This window comes from Herpailurus yagouaroundi, unplaced genomic scaffold (assembly GCF_014898765.1).
Source record: "Herpailurus yagouaroundi ecotype Mexico unplaced genomic scaffold, PumYag 141, whole genome shotgun sequence".
Lineage (NCBI taxonomy): Eukaryota > Metazoa > Chordata > Mammalia > Carnivora > Felidae > Herpailurus > Herpailurus yagouaroundi.
In genome coordinates, this window is record NW_024412396.1 from 2,341,126 (window position 1) to 2,358,427 (window position 17,302).

The 17,302-nt window shown below is 43.4% G+C and overlaps 1 long non-coding RNA gene across 1 annotated transcript; it reads right to left on the reverse strand.

Moving 5' to 3' along the window:
* Positions 1-4,976: 4,976 nt before the first annotated feature.
* Positions 4,977-17,071, reverse strand: LOC121031251 (uncharacterized). The gene is made up of 3 exons (XR_005790626.1): positions 16,717-17,071; positions 7,103-7,204; positions 4,977-5,274 (listed from the first exon to the last, which is right to left on the reverse strand). It is a non-coding gene; the product is annotated as an uncharacterized LOC121031251 (long non-coding RNA).
* Between the last annotated feature and the right edge of the window lie 231 nt (positions 17,072-17,302).

A 17,302-nucleotide genomic window follows, 5' to 3' on the forward strand; every position in this document is an offset into this window, starting at 1 on the left:
CTATGAAAAGATGATGATAGTCGAAGATTGTTTGGGGGTGGGAGGAAATGTCATTTCCTGTTGCCAAACACATTAATTTGGGAGATTTTTTCCCCTGAAATTTTAATTAATTTTAGTTAAACCCTAAAGTCTGGGAAGTGCTACATTTTAGAAGACCAGACTGGGAAAGGAACTTGAATTTTATCAGAAGATAAATAGATTATATGGAGCTCATGACTGGTGGATGACCCTGGAAAGATAACATTGCTCAGAGGAAGTAGATCTAATTACAGTTTTCAACAGTAGTGTATATGTCAAAAAGGAAATCACAAACCTTCTGAAAAGAAGCCTTTGGATGTGGATAAAAGAAGAAACGAACAGGAAATAAAACCTGGTAAGAGTTCAGAATAGATGTTAAAATAAACAGAGGACATGGGTGATGCTTTTTTAATTCAGACTGTAAAAGTGATCCAAGGCAGGATATGGCCATGCCAGGACATCAGCTCTTTCTGTTGGAAGCAGAGCACCTAGTAAGTTTTTGGCCCACTAACAATTTCACTTGCTACAATGTTGAAGAAAGATGGCCAGACATAATTTTTACAGATTTCAAGAGGTCAGATCTTAAAATGATCCAAGGAAAATTACCTAAGGGGCTCAAAAAGGGACAGAGAGTTCTCAAATGTGAAGTCCTAGTAGTTTTCCCCCAAAGGATCCTGCTGAGGAAGGAAGGAGGGCTTCACCAATCAGGAAACAGCTGCACACTCTGTCTTCTGATGTGATCAAACTGTGGGCCGAGATGAAGGTCACATCTCTTACATCAAAAAATGGATCAAACAGGTAAAGCAAGGACAGTTCATATGAAAACATTAAACCAATACAAAGGTTTTATTCGGCTGGAAGCTCAGTTTAAAGCAGTAAAAGATGAAGCCGCCAAAAACCCCAATGCAATGTGTGGTAGGTGAGCCCCCTTATTCTCTGATCTGAGTACAGGTTCAACTCTGAGAACATTTTTCTTTCTTTCTTTCTTTTTTTTTAATTAGTTTATTTATTTTGAGAGAGACAGAGCGCAAGTGGGAGAGGGGCAGAGAGAGAGGGAGAATTCCAATCAGGCTCCAGACGGTCAGTGCAGAGCCTGGCACGGGACTCAAACTCGCGCAACTGTGAGATCATGACCTGAGCTAAAACCAAGAGCCAGAGGCTCAACCGAATAAGGCACCCAGGAGCCCCACATTTTTCCTTTTTTATGTGAACAAAACATTTTCATCGTGGAAAAAGAAGTCTTTAATTTTTTTTTTAATGTTTATTTATTTTTGACAGAGAGAGAGAGAGAGAGTGTGAGAGAGAGCATGAGTAGAGGAGGGTCAGAGAGAGAGGGAGACACAGAATCTGAAACAGGCTCCAGGCTCTGAGCAGTCAGCACAGAGCCCGACGCGGGGCTCGAACTCACGGACTGTGAGCTCATGACCTGAGCTGAAGTCGGATGCTCAACCCACTGAGCCACCCAGGTGCCCTGAAAGAAAAGTCTTTTGAAAATCCAGCCATGGGGCTGGAGACTGTTTCAGATTCTGTGTCTCCCTCTCTCTCTGACCCTCCCCTGCTCATGCTCTGTCTCTCTCTGTCTCAAAAATAAACATTAAAAAAAAAAAAATCCGGCCATAATTATACCATCCAGAAATAACCACATTAAACATTTTGGAATATTTATGCATTTATATGTTTATATATGTGTGTATTTATATTCTAGATACATATACATATATATGCACACACATTATTATATATAAATATATATTTACCAGGATAAAAGCATACTGACGAATTGCTTTATTAAATGTTTTCTTAACTTCATTGTTATAAATCTCTTTTTACATCAATAAGTAAAGAATGTAAAAAAATATATCATTATTTTAATTGTAGTCCTTTGTGTAGATTTGCAATAATGTATTGATTCATTTCTCTATTGTTGGATTTTAGAGTTCTTTCTGAATATTTTTAGATTATGAACAATGCATGAAGCACCTTGTATATTCATTTTTGCCTGTTTGACCAATCCTAGATATAAAATTGTAGAATTGAAGGGTATGCAGAATATTAAGGTTTTTGATAAGCCCCAAAATAGTTTATACCAAACAATCAGAAAAGGGAAAGCAAGCCAGCAGAAAAATAAATGTTTTATCTTTGTGTACAGGACAAAAAATATGAAAAAGCAATTCACAAAAGGTACACAGATAGCCAATGAACACATGAAAAGATATTCAACCTCACTAGTAATACAGTAATAAAAAATAATAATGAGATACTATTTTTTACATGAATATTGTCAAAAAATTTTAAGATTGACAATATAATGTCAAATGTGAAGAAAATGGGCATTTTTATATAATGGTGGGAGAGGAAATTGTTACCACATTTTTATAGACAATTTAACAGAATCTAGCAAAGTATCTAGTTAAATCTATTTATTTATTTTTCTCATTAAACCTTTTGTTTCCTCATTAAGCTTTTTTTTTTAATCTACTGAAATTTAAAAATTTTTTTTAACGTTTATTTATTTTTGAGACAGAGAGAGACAGAGCGTAAACGGGGAGGGTCAGAGAGAGGGAGACACAGAATCCGAAACAGGCTCCAGGCTCTGAGCTGTCAGCACAGAGCCCAACGCAGGGCTCGAACTCACGGACCGCGAGATCATGACCTGAGCCGAAGTCGGCCGCCCAACTGACTGAGCCACCCAGGCACCCCTAATCTACTGAAATTTAAAATGGGCATGTGGGGTGCATGTGATTCTTGATTTCAGGGTTATGAGTTGTGTAGTCCCACGAGTCCCATGTTGGGTATAGAGATTACTTAAAAAATAAAATCTCTAAAAAACAAAATAAAATTGGGACTCCTGGGTGGCTGAGTCAGTTAAACGTCCGACTTCAGCTCAGGTCATGATCTCATGGTCTGTGAGTTCGAGCCCTGTGTCAGACTCTGTGCTGACAGCTCAGAGCCTGGAGCCTGCCTCTGATTCTGTTTCCCTCTCTCTCTGCTCCTCCCCTGCTCACATTCTGTCTCCCTCCCTCAAAAATAATAAACATTAACCAAAAATTTTAATAAAATAAAATAAATAAAATGGGCATATACTAGGAGCCATGAATCCTAATAGTCAAAATTTATGCCAATAAATGTTAGAACCATTTATGAATCTCAGTGTCCATTGGCTATAAAAGTGACATCTAAAATTATATTATGGAAAAAAATAAAAATATATCGTGTAGTTTTATAGGTACTGACATGCAAAGATATTTGAAAATATCAAGTTGTGGACAGTTCATGTAACAGCATTCCATTTTTGTAAAATAAAAGCTACTTGTGTGTGAATAACTATGGGTATGTCCCATAAACAAAATACGTTTAACAATTTTTGCTGCTACAGAGTGGAATTGGCTGGTGAGACTCTCATGTTTCCCTTTATACACTTTTCTACTGGCTGAAATTTGGCAACGAGTGTGTACTTTTATGATTAAAGACAAAAAAGCTCTCCAGTCAAAGGTGATCCTAATTTTGACTTACATTCGTGTTGTTGGTTTCAGGGGTGAGCTCCCTGAGGCTGGAAGCAGGTCTGCTTGCCTTTTTTTACACAAGGTCTAGCACACATACATACCTAGGGTTGACAGAGCAGATGGAAGCAGAGAGCACTGTGGACTGGGCTCCCTTGCATGTAAAGACAAAAGCAAAAAAAAAAAAAAAAAAAAAAGGAAGAGGCTTAATTTTCCCTGCTGAAAATCAACCAAGAGACTTCTCCCTTCTCCCTTTTCTTAGACATTTACTTTAAAAAGACGTGTAAGTTCTTTCTCTGTCTCTTTGAAATATATAATACAAATCTTTTAAAAATCTAAATGAGCCTCTGGCCAGTTTTGTAAACCATGATGCCTTTTTTTATTTTTGCCATTTATTTATTTTTGAGAGAGAGAGAGAGCACGAGCAGGAGAGGGCCAGAGAGAGGGAGACGGATCCGAAGCATGCTCCGTGCAGTGAGCACAGAGCCCCTGTGGGGCTGGAACCCACAAACCATGAGACCGTGCCCTGAGCTGAAATAAAGAGTCAGCGATCCAACCAACTGAGCCACCAAGGCACCACACCCATAATGTCTTTCTTAATGACCTGGAAACCGTCTCCTTGAAGTGTAATCTTCAAGAAAGTCAGCACCCCATCTCCTTCACTCCCAAACTACCTCCTGTTATTAAAGCCAGTTAGCTAACAGATGGTCACCCCAATTACCAAGTGAATTTAGGATGAACTATGCGTGACAAATGGAGCTGTCAAGTTCTCTTGAGGACTCATTCTTTATCTTTTTTTTTTTTAATTTTTTTTTTTAACGTTTATTTATTTTTGAGACAGAGAGAGACAGAGCATGAACGGGGGGAGGGTCAGAGAGAGGGAGACACAGAATCCGAAACAGGCTCCAGGCTCCGAGCTGTCAGCACAGAGCCCGATGCGGGGCTTGAACTCACTGACCGTTAGATCATGACCTGAGCCGAAGTTGGCCGCTCAACCGACTGAGCCACCCAGGGGCCCCTATCTTTTTTTTTTTTAATGTTTATTTATTTTTGAGACAGACAGAGACAGAGCGTGAGTGGGGGAGGGGCAAAGAGAGAAGGAGACACAGAATCCGAAGGAGGCTCCAGGCTCGGAGCTGTCAGCACAGAGCCTGATGCAGGGCTCGAACCCATGAACCGTGAGATCATGACCTGAACCGAAGCTAGAAGCTTAACCAACTGAGCCACCCAGGCTCCCCACTCATTCTTTATCTTGACAAAATGTGCAATTCGTTGAACCTACTGGGCTATATAAAAGGGTGGGATTTATTTCTCTCTTCACAGTCTCTTTAGAGGATTGCCTGGGATATTCATCAAGTAGCCAGGGCTCAAGGGTGTGAGAGCCCCTGACTCAGGGGATCCCAAACAGACTAGGTTCAGCCACTTGCTGCTGAAAAAATCCAAAGGCAGAGAGACCAGTGAAGGTAAAACAAGGATTTATTACCATCTGGCCAACACCGGGAAGACAGTGGATTAGAGTTTCAAAGACTATCTCCAAAGTGCCAAAAATAATTCCAGGTTTATATAAGGAAAACCTGAGGCAAAGGTGGGTGGATACTTGCAGGTGGGCAGTGAAGGTCAAATCAATCATTGTCTCAGAGTCAATCACTGGCTGTGACTTGTGGCTCAGGGCAGTCTAGTTACTTGAGAGGGTGGTTTCTGTTCCCATCAGGGGTTGCTTTGCCCTCAGGGTCTTCCACTTGAGCCAAGAGACAGGCTGAAAAGACAAACCCAACTAGAAATTTGAGGTCAAAATGGAGGCAGCAGAGGTCCTCCTTCAATCACATTAAGGTTTCGGGATGCCTGGGTAGCTCGGTAAGTTAAGTGTCCAACTCTTGATTCTGGCTCAGGTCATGATCTTGCGGTGGTTCCTGAAGTCAGGCTCTGCTCTGACAGTGTGGAGCCTGCTTGGGATTCTCTCTCTCTCCCTCTCTCTCTCTGCCTCTCTCTCTCTCTCTGTCTCAAAAATAAATAAGTGAACTTAAAAAAAAAATCACATTCTGGTTTCATCCTTACTTAATAGTCAAGTCGTTTTCTTTCTCTTCTACCTTTGTGGATAGGCTGTTTGGGTTGGCAGGAGACTTGGTTTTTAATTATATTTCCCCAACAGCTGCCAAGTGATCAGATGGGCTCGTACATCTTTGGAGGCCTGGGAGCTCCCCAGGCTCTGTCTGCTGCAGCCTGGAGCAGCCCTCTGGGGCTGGGGGGAGGATTCATGGAGGCCCAAGGCAAATGAGGGCAGTGGGAATACCTTAGGAAAAGAAAGTCACATCAATGAATGGAGAGCACTGCTGGGGCCCACTTGGACACACTTCTCCAATCCCCAGGCTTTCTGGGACCAGATGGCAGGCCATTTTTAAGGTTCTGTCATTTGAGGAAGGGGAAAACCTACTTCCCATTGGGTCTTAGAAGTGGAATGAGTATATAGAGTACCAGACTGGCTCAGTTGGTAGAGCAGGAGACTCTTGATCTCAAGGTAATGAGTTCAAGCCCCATGTTGGGCCTAGAGCTTACTTAAAAAAAAAGAAAAGAAAAGAAAGAAATGGAATGAGTGCAAAAGTGAAAGTAAATATAGACTGACTGCAGCAAAGTTTTCACGCAGAAAAGCCGTCTCTTGGGTTGCCTGGGTGGCTCAGTCAGTTAAGCACCCAACTCTTGATCTTGGCTCCCATCATGATCTCACCGTCTGAGGGATCAAGCCCGGCATCGGACTCTGTGCTGACAACATGGAGCCTGCTTGAGATTCTCTCTCCCTCTCTCTCTGCCCCTTCCCTGCTTGTGTGCTCATGCTGTCTCTCTCTCTCTCTCTTTCTCAAAATAAATAAATAAATGTTAAAAAATAATAATAGTAGATAAACATCTACTGGATATATCTAGGGTGAGAAACCCTAATGTAGGTTCCTGGAGAAAAAGGGCCAGGGACCCAGAAACCTGTAACACCATGTTTTCTGCCCTCAGTGGCACTTCTTCTTGGGGAAGACAGACTAGCACACCAAACCCATGAAGAATGAACAGGCCTAAAATAAAGAAGGTTTTTCAGTGAGCTGAGAATTAAGTGCTTGGCTAAAAGCTCCCAGTGAGGACTTAGAAATGTGTTGCTATTTTTAAATCCAAACCCAGAAACTTTTGGTCAGTGTTTTAAAGAGTTTCTGGAGCTAGGAAAGAAAGACAACTGACAGCTCATGAACATCCAGATGTTTTAGGTGAAACTTTCCACAGAGGGGACGTGATTCTGAGGCCCTCTCTGTGCGTGCCCTACAGGGAAGCAGAGGGCCCTACCTTCCTTCTCTCCACTAATCTGACCCCAGACACCTGTTCTGTCTCTAATCTCGTGGGCCTCAGAGCCTTAACTGCTCTGAGATGCATTGCAACAGTAAGCTGCCTCTAGTGCCAGGGGTGCCCTGGGCAGGCCTTCCCAGCCAAAGGGTCTAAATCTTGGAGCTTGAGTCCACTCAGAAGGAGCAGGCTCTTCGGTACATGCAAGGCCGCCTCAATTTCTACAGTTCCCACTCCTGGCCTGCTAACCCCAACTACATTCCACTTACCTGAGCTCACCTTTCATCATCTGTTACCCACAGGATATGGGTGTCAGCTTTGGGAGGATTGCCCATCAACTTAAGTGTAAAATGTTACAGGACCTTGCAATGCTGTAAGAACAGAGACACTGAACATAGAAATGGCCAATAGCCAGACCATATACGACGGTAGAACCTGGCCCACAAACTCTGAAGCAACCAGGCAAGGAAACCAAGCTACAACCCCTGCAGCAGTCAGCCCAGAATGGTCAGGAAGGGAATAATAAACACAAAATTCTGAACAGTGGTTATCTCCGGGGTGGGAAGGAACTAGGGGAGGAACCCACATGAGTAATTCTCAGTTTGGGATTCAGGTAGTGGGTTCATTGGGAGTCAGTATATTAGAAAACTTTATAATTTAGACTCCAGTATGTATTTTGTTAAATAACAAATATTCAACTGAGTAAATTTTATTTTTATTTATTTACTTTTTTATCAACCGAGTAAAATTTTTTAAAACTATTTTTTATTTATTTTTGAGAAACTTTCACACATAATGGGATCTATTTTGGATCCTCCATTTTATTCCTCCAATCTACTTGCTATTTTTTTAAAAAAATTTTTAATGTTTATTTATTTTTGAGAAAGTGAGACACAGCATGAGCAGGGGAGGGGCAGAGAGAGAGAGGGAGACATGGAATCTGAAGCAGATTCCAGGCTCTGAGCTGTCAGCACAGAGCCCAACGGGAGACCCAAACCCATAAGCCGTGAGATCATGACCTGAGCCAAAGTCAGCTGCTTAAGTGACTGAGCCACCCAGGTGCCCCACAACTGAGTAAATTTTAAAGATATGATTGTCTTTAATACACAATTCATGAATTTGGCAACAAGAAGGGGTCTGAGGAGATGCACAAAATGGAAGGTTTTTGTAGAAGAAAGGTAGGGAAGGAAAGTTATTAGCAAACTAAAAGGATTGTTCCAGGCAAGGCAACTTTTCCTGATGGGGGAAAAGCAAGGGGTCTTATCAATACAGATTACCTCGTCTTCCTTAGAGCCATGGAGAAGACTCACAGGGCAGACTCATTGGCGCTGATGGAAAAATTCCTGAATGATAGGTTAAGACTATGTTTCTGGGGGAGGTTGAAATTGCAATTAGATTAGGTATCAAGCCCTGGTTTGGGGACTGGATCTAAATGACACACCATTTTAGGCCCACGTGTTTAACGTGTTAAATTTATTCTTTGGCACATGTCAAAATTTATATTTAAAAAGATAAGGGCACCTGGGTGGCTTAGTCAGTTACTGCAAATAAAGACAAAGAGAAGCTACCTCTCTACATGGGAATTTTGCTCAACCTTGCTTGCCTAGGATTCCTGGGTCAAGGAATCGACCCTGTCTTCCACCATCTGCATTCTACAGAGGGGTCAGAGTATTGCTCAGAACAACTCTCACAGAGGGGACTCGGCAATACTCACATTAGCCTAAATGAGGCAGACTGGCCAGCCCTCAGCATGTCCCGTGCACAGGGCAGCCCAGGCTTGGGCACTGTCATGCTGAGGTTTCTACTCCCACAAACAGGCTCTGCACTCTCAGGACCACAAGAGGCCATCCTATGGAAAAGTCTCATATTTGGGTCCCGTGCTTAGACCCCACTGGGAGAAAGTGGGGCAAGTTTGGTTCAGGTAAGAGCATGCACTTTCTGAGAAGGATCCAATTGTGGGGGGTCCTTGGGGGCACAATTTACAAAGCTGTTTCTGAACTGCCATTACCTGAACCTAATGCCCCTGAAGCCCACTTAGGAAAGAAAGCAAACCCAAACATGTCTACACTAGCAAGAACTAGAGTAGGCACAAGATTAATACCACCGGACATATCTCAGAGAATCTTCCAGTGCACTGTCCTCCATCTGCCCCCTCTCCAGCCCCATTATAACAGTTGAGTCCAACTACCACTCCATGTTACCCATTACCCTCCTCTCTAACATCCTGAAGTATTGCTATCAAAATGCCAAATCTTCAGTGATTTTCCACTCTCCAAAAGAAAAAAATCCAAGCTGCTGAGCCTGTCACTCAAGAACCCCATGCCTAGTCTCTCCAAAACTTACCCCCCAACCTTAGCTCCCACCTTATACACTCCATACACATCATTTACTTCAATCTAGCCATTATCTTCACTCTGCCCCAAACTGGTCCTGTGCCCCCATGTGTCTTACCATTGGGAAAGTGTTCATGCACCTCATTTCCAGAGCCCAGGTCTTGTCCCTCTTGCTGAAGCCTAAATTGGGTTGTCCCTCTTTAGACATACTTTTCTTGCACTTGGAATCAGGAATCCACAATGTAAAACTTGAGCGCTTTATTTTTTATTTAAATGTAACACATATACAGCATAGGCTCAATGAAGTACCATAAGGTGAGTACTCTCATGTAATCACCACCCAGATCAAGAGATAGAATGGGACTAGCACCCCAGATGTCCCTTTCAAGCTGCCTCCCCCATCCCAAAGGTAACCCTCCTCCTGATTTCTAACACCATGGGTTAGTTTTGCTTCTCTTTGAAATTCATATAAATTGAATAATAAAGCATGTATTATTTTGTGTTGGACATCTTTGCTCAACCTTATATTTGAGAAAATCAACCATGCTATTTGTGACTTATCTTCATTGCCATACACACACACCTGCACACACACACACACACACACACACACACACACATGCACGCCCTTAGTCATCTAGCTTAAGTGGGCCTCTGTTTTTTAAATTCAAAGTATGATGACTGAGGAAACAATATCACTTTTTCAGCCAAATGTGATTTTTTTAAATCCAAAGCAGAATTCTTACTCTACAGAAATTTATTTAACATGAATTACATTCATAAATTTATAGAGTAAGGCACAAATTATTGTTAAGTCAATGGTTTTACAACATTATCTATATGAGGATAATAATCCTTCCAGAAAGTTTCAGGCTGCCACTTTATCCTGCTTAAACTCCAGCCACTCGCATGCCTGCTTTTCCTATACTTGAGCATGTTAATGGTTCTGACAACTAAGCTAACTATAATAAGTGACAAAGGCAAATATTTTCCAGACCAAAGAAACAATTCTATGATGCACTAGCAGGAGGATGCTACTTATGTTTGTTTGTTTTTTTAACGCATTAGCTTCACTATATAATTGCTGTTTTATATTAGCCACCACCTCCCTCCAATTGTATGTGATCATCAAACCATAGAAGTTTGGAGATGGAAGGGTCCTAGTGTTACAAGCTCCCTCATTCTACACACAAGCCCAACACAAGTCAAGAGTCACCTAAGGTAACAAAGTATTGAAGGAATAAAAGCCAACTCTCCTGATGAGTTTATAGAAAGAAAACCAGTAAAAGTTGGGAGGTGCAGGCAAAGGATTCATGGAAGATATGAGATTTAAATTGAGCATGCTTAAATAACTTAGAGTCTTTTGCTAGAAAGCAATGAGCATTGGGATGCGTGCAGAAAGAGCCAGGATCTCAGTTATATGACTCCCTGAAGGCAGATTTTATTAACGTTGGTATTCCCTAAGCCTGGTAATATATCAGAGACATGAAGGACTCCATAGTGAGTGAGTAGGAGTAAGGGAGCAAGCAAGTGAATCTGAAACCATATACTCTGGGGAAGCTTATGTAGAGAAGGAAAAAAAAAAAATGGAACCTCAGTGAGGGCCTTCAGTTAAAAGGCAGAAGAAGGTGTCGCCACAGGGAACAAGAAGAGTAGTCAGAAAGCAAAGCAGCAGAAACAGAATTATGCAGGGTTAGGAAGCAGGGGAGGAAAAGTCCAAGATGGTAGGAGTGTCAGTAGTTCCAATATATGAAAAGGCTATGAAGAACGAGAACCAGAGAAAAAGTCATTGAGCAATTATAAAAAAAATAACCACAGCAAAATGTCTACCACTAAGCTGGACTAGCCACATATTTTGGCCAGGTAGGAGTTGGGGTTCCAGTGCAGCTGGGAAGAGCAGAGAGCATCCATCACCAGCCTGGCACCATTGGCATGCCCCCTGAACCCATTTCTCAGAGCACCCACTTACACTAGTGCCTTGAGTTCTGCAACAGATAGAGGCAAAAAGTGCCCCCTCATATCTGTTTACATAGATCAGTGTGTATATAAATTTGAGAACTCTCCTAGGAGCGAAAAGGGACTGGAACTCTGATGCTAATTTTTTTTAATGGTTATTTTTGAGGGGGTGGGCAGAGAGAAAATCCCAAGCAGGTTCTTCACTGTCAGCACAGAATCCCACACGGGGCTCGATCTCACAAATTGTAAGATCATGACCTGAGCCAAAATCGAGTCAGATGCTTAACCGACTGAGCCACCCAGGGGTCCCAGATGCTCATTTAGCTTCAAAGACTTCAACATCTATCAAGCACCCTCCTCCAACACAATAGACCCTAAGGTGTTCAGTAAATGCAGCAAGCATAAATAACTTCAGATTGGCTTCAGAGAAGTATTTAGAATAAATGGTAAAAACTGGGTAGCACTTGAGAACACTCGAAAGTCTCACTTCTCACCTCTTTCCTGCAACCACCATTGACTCTACATGTCTCAGATCACCAGACTAGGTCAGGATCAGAGGGTAGAGAAGCAAAAGGCTCACACTCCATCAGCCCCGGCTTTCATAGCAAGAATAGGGACAGGGAGTCACTACAAAAGCCTCTTGAGGTGCTGATGCCACTGGCATTTGCACAGCCCAGACTGGCCTTTGACGGGCAAGTGCAGGTTTGCTTCCATTCTTTACCACTCAACAAACATTTATTGACACCGCCTATATGTCAGGCACTTTTAGCAGGCACTGAACACACATCTGAGAACAAGCCCAGTCCTTGCCCTCCAAGAGTTAATAGTCTAGAGCAGAAGGTTCATAGATGAACTTCAGGGTGTTCTGGGAAATCCCTTAAATTACATGCAAACTAGTGCATCTATATAGATTGCAAGGGGAAATGGGAAAAAGGGGAAAAGGAAATTCTCAAATGGATTTGTGACTCAAAACGGTTAAAAACCAGTGATTTGGGACCATCCATTTCCTTCATTTCTGAGCTCTTGGCAAGTACCCAAGTACTTAACAGCACCTCTTGAGTGTCTCTAACCTTTTGCTGTGCTCCTGACTCCCTTCCTCACTAGCTCATGGCAGACCCCTGGCGGTAGAGGAGGGAAGTACATCTCATCATCTCATCATGGCCGTCCACTCGTGGTTCCCAGGGGCTCAGCCCCAGGAAGGATAGTTTTATCCAGGAGGTGACTGCTCCTGAAATTTTGGATGACTTTGGGCTCATCTGGTAGGCAGACCACTGTCTACTCCCTGATGGGCGGCATATTTTGATCTCTTTCTAAGGTACTGGCTGTTTCCTGAGACTTTTCCAGACTAAACGCACACAGACTGGGGATGGAAGAACACTCTTCTCTGTTATGAGGAGTGAAAGAGATCTCAGCGAGTGGTTTAGACAAGGAAGAGGGCAGGGGGAGTGAATGCACTGGACAGAGCATTTCTGGCCTCCTAGTCCTATTTCTTACAGAGATTAATAAAATATCATTCTGAAATGTCGTTATTTAAGTATATTTTTGTTAGTGTGACTCCCTCTCAAACATGAACCACCCACCCCCAGAAACACTTTAGGGCTTCAAAAAGGAAGGACAGGGGCACCTGGATGGCTCAGGCGGTTGGGCATCCGACCTCGGCTCAGGTCATGATCTCACAGTTCATGAGCTCCAGCTCTGAGTCGGGTTCTGTGCTGCCAGCTCAGAGCCTGGAGTCTGCTTCAGATTCTGTGTCTCCCTCTCTCTGCCCCTCTCCTGCTCATGCTGTCTCTCTCTCTCTCTCTCTCTCTCTTTCTTTCAAAAATGAATGAACATTAAAAAAATGTTCTAAAAAGGGGGAAGGACAGATCTCCTTGGGCCGTCTCTTGGGTGATAACACCACTCTCTTCCTAGATGCTATACTATTCTGCTTATTTCTACAAGATATGAAACACATTTAAAGGGGGAAAAACGGGGGCGCCTGGGTGGCGCAGTCGGTTAAGCGTCCGACTTCAGCCAGGTCACGATCTCGCGGTCCGGGAGTTTGAGCCCCGCGTCAGGCTCTGGGCTGATGGCTCAGAGCCTGGAGCCTGTTTCGGATTCTGTGTCTCCCTCTCTCTCTGCCCCTCCCCCATTCATGCTCTGTCTCTCTCTGTCCAAAAATAAATAAATGTTAAAAAAAAAAAAATAAAGGGGGAAAAACGTATCAGAGTGTTCTAATGAGCTTGATCCACAATATTTTTTTTTTTTAAATCTAATGACCAGAAACTAGGGCAAGTTATTTTTAAATTACCAGTAATTTTCTAATTCAGCTGTGGACTAGACTGTGTTTGTTAGCTTGTTTGGGGAAAACACTTCAATGGCTTTATGGCAGTAAAGCTTAAATAATGTCCTCAATGGTTTAAAACCATGCTGAGCTACACTGTTCCTCATGACATTAAGATGGCTTACACTGGAGAAAGAAATCCATGTCTACAGAACAGAAGGTGTCCTTGGGCCCAGATGGGGTTTTCACTTCTCCCTGGGCCTCAGGGAGCAGGATCCTGCACCCAGGAATGAATGGAGCAGAAAGAGGTATGGGGAGGGCATTACGTGGCTGAAAGTAGATTCTGTAGCAACATGGCACCAGAATGAGGGATGAGGATAGTGTAAAAGAAACATAATAAAAAACACCTGTGTAGATTTGTGGCCGGTGGACTCCAAGAATAATAATCTCCTCTTGTTGTTTGTATCTTGCTCTATTGAATCCATCCTCCCCCCCCCACACACACACCCCTTTTCTACACTAGAATTTCCTCCTATTATCCCAAAGCTTTCCATGAAGTTTTGGTAGGTGCTACAGCTTGTCTCTGATGTACTTGGACAGATAACAGAGGGGCCTTTGTTTGCACGTGGGTTTGGAGGCCTGGAAAAAGAGTAGCAGTTGGAGGAGGTGGTCACAGGATGGCCGGAAGACCGGCCAACTGCAGAACCAGCAGGGATTGGCAGAAAATGGGAGCATCCTCTGGGAATCATGTGGGAGGGGATCCAGTAAGCTACTGAATTTTCAGGTTGCTCATCAGGATCCAGGCTTGTGATTTTAAGCACCCAAGAGAAGGGTGGCATTTAAAGATCTGAGAAGCCAAAGAAAAAGACTTCAGAGTTAATGACTTGAGCTGCCCCATTTGTTCATAGCTAAAAACATCATGAATGTATGAGCAGTAAGACTTAAAGGAGTTCAGAGGAAGGGAAAGTTCTTCTTCCCCATGGCTGGGAAGGTTGCACAAGTGAATTTAAACTAGGTCTTGAAGAGAAAGTAGTAATTGGAAAGTGGGAGGAGTGGGGAGAGAACTTCTGTTAGGTATGCTTTGAACAAGGAATGGCCCAGGGGTGCCTGGGAGGCTCAGTTGGTTGGGCATTTGACTTTGGCTCAGGTCATGATCTCGTAGTTCATGAGTTCAAGCCCCGTGTCAGGCTCTGTGCTGACAGCATGGAGCCTGGAGCCTGCTTCAGATTCTGTGTCTCCCTGTCTCCGCCCCTTCCCCACTCATGATCTCTCAAAAATGAATAAACGTTAAAAAAAAAATTGAACAAGGAATGGCCCTGTCTGGCTGGAAACAGGTCTATATTCTCGAGTATCCATCCTCCACATTTCTTATCACTTTAGGTCCCATTCTTGAGGCCCAGGGATGAGAACATATTAAACTGGTCTCAGTGGAGCAACCAGAGGTGCTGAGGACATCTTGAGTTAACTGGTGCTAGTTCTAAGAGAGAGACCAATCATCCCTTAGGACACGAATTAGCCTGAGTGATTTACCTTTGGTTTTCTCATGCCTCACGTCGCCTTCTCAAAAGGCACCCCTATATCTTATGCCCAAAACCCTGCAAAATGCTGCAGATCGTGCTCATGTCTCCCCTTCTGGCCATACCCCACAACTATTCTGCTCCATGCAAAGACTCCTCTGGGCAAGAGGTATGTTGTTTTCTCACTTTTATAAGAAAATAGATATGTATTCATCACCTACTCTATGTCAAGCAACTGTTCTAAGCCTAGGGGATATAGCAGCAAATAGGTCAGTCCCTGTCGTCATAGTTTTCCATCCAGTAGAAAGACAGACAAAAATAAATATGTAAATAAAATATCAGGTAGTGCCATGAATAAAAAGTAAATAAGCAGCGGAAGGGGGCAGAGAATGACAAGGAGGGATCTACTATACATAAGATAGACAGGGAAAGCCCTGTCTAAAGGGCTGACCATCTAAAGAGGTGACAGTGAGCAGATGCCACAAGGGGTGGGGCCCAGGCCCTGAGGTGGATATGAGTGGGTGTGGCTGAAGAACAAGAAGGCCACCACGACTAGAGCAAGCTCAATGGGCCTGGGGAATGAAGTGACCAAGGGGCAGACAGAGACTTCTAAGGAAGGGACAGAGGAGGAATTATTCTGCAGCTCCCAGAGCATGGTCCACACCCACGCAGCATAGCCACACAATGCCCATGGTCATAACCCACCCATCCCGCCCTTGGAAAGAGCTTGCCTGCCATTTTCCCCTCACTCCCTCAACAAGACTCATTAAACTTTTCCAAAGCTACTATGCTTTGCAATTGGAAGAGAAAAGGGCAAACCTCCAGGGTTTGTTTTTTTCCCCAAGTTTTAATTTAAATTCCAGCTAGTTAACATACAGTGCATTATTGCTTTCAGGAGTAGCATTCAGAGATCCATCACTTACGTACAACATCCAGTGCTCATCACAAGTGCCCTCCCTAATGCCCATCCCCCACTTAACCCATCCCCCTGCCCACCTCCCCTCTGGTAACTATCAGTTTGTTCTCTACAGTTAAGAGTCTGTTTCTTGGTTTGCCTCTCTTTTTTTCCTCTCCTTTGTTCATTTGGTTTTTTTCTTAAATTCCCCATATGAGTGAAGCCATATGGTGTTTGTCTTTTCTGACTGACTTATTTTACCCCAAGTTTTTAAAAGTGGTTTCTGCGCTCAGTGTGGGGCTTTAACTCACGACCCTGAGATCAAGAGTCACGTGCTCCACCAACTGAGCCAGCCAGGTGCCCCTACACTTCCAATTTTACTTATTTGTTTATTTATTTATTTATTTATTTATTTATTTACTTACTTACTTACTTGTTACACTTCCCAGTTTAAAATTAGAGCAATCAACAGCAGAGGGACTTGAAGTGGCTGGGGCCTTGTTACCACAGTGTTGTAATGAGTCTCTGGAGAAGCCCCACAACCTCTCTCCAGAGAGGGGGAAAACTTCCCTCGGTGGATCAGTACTTGGGATTCCAAGTTTCAAAATTCCATAGAAACCAGGAAACAATCCAAATACACCAGGCCTGTACTAGATGCGCACTGAGTCACCAAGTCTCCCCAGAAAGGCTCATACCAAGACCTTGGGACACCTAGGGATGTTACTCTGGAATATAGATGAAAGTTAATCCAACAGACCCCCCAGACTGTGCTTGAGCTAAATTAATCTTATCAGCCACAGTTACACCTTTAGCTCAAGAGGAAAAGAACAGGAGGAGAGACTCTAAGTTCATTTCCATAGAATGATTCCCTTGCCCCATCACCCGCTGAACCCAACAGCAAGGGTCAGAGTCCTCTCACCTGAGAATTTGGTGTTCTGATGAGGCTAGAGAGGCAAGAAGCTCCTGAGAGTCTGGAAACCTCTCCAGTTGGGTGACCAGGAAAATCTAAGAGTAGCTGCTTCTCAGCCCTGCGGGAACTTGGGGTCTGTTTAAGGTAGCCGAGTTGTTGGGAAATGAGGAGTGTCAGGCTTGTCAAAGAGGACCCAACACGGCCATGCTGAATAATAACAGTTGACACTGACTGAGCCCTGACTATGTGACATCCCAAGCACTTTATAGATGTTCTCTCTAATCCTAGGAAGTAGGTGCTGTTATTAGGATACCTAGTCCACCCAGGGATCTGAGGCATAGTGGCTAATAAGGCACTTGCTTCCAAAGTTCCACAGCAAGTTATAGGAGAGTCAGGATTTAAATCCAGGTCAGAATCCAGAACCTGTACTCCTGGGTGTTCTGTGCATGGCACCCTGGAAACCATTCCGTAGCCTGAGTGTAATCGGTATGGCTCTGAATATAGCCGGCACCAACTAATGTTTTGCATGAACGACTTTTTACTGTCAGGGCACTTTGCCTGACCAATGTCATGCAGATTGTTTCCCTTGGAAAGT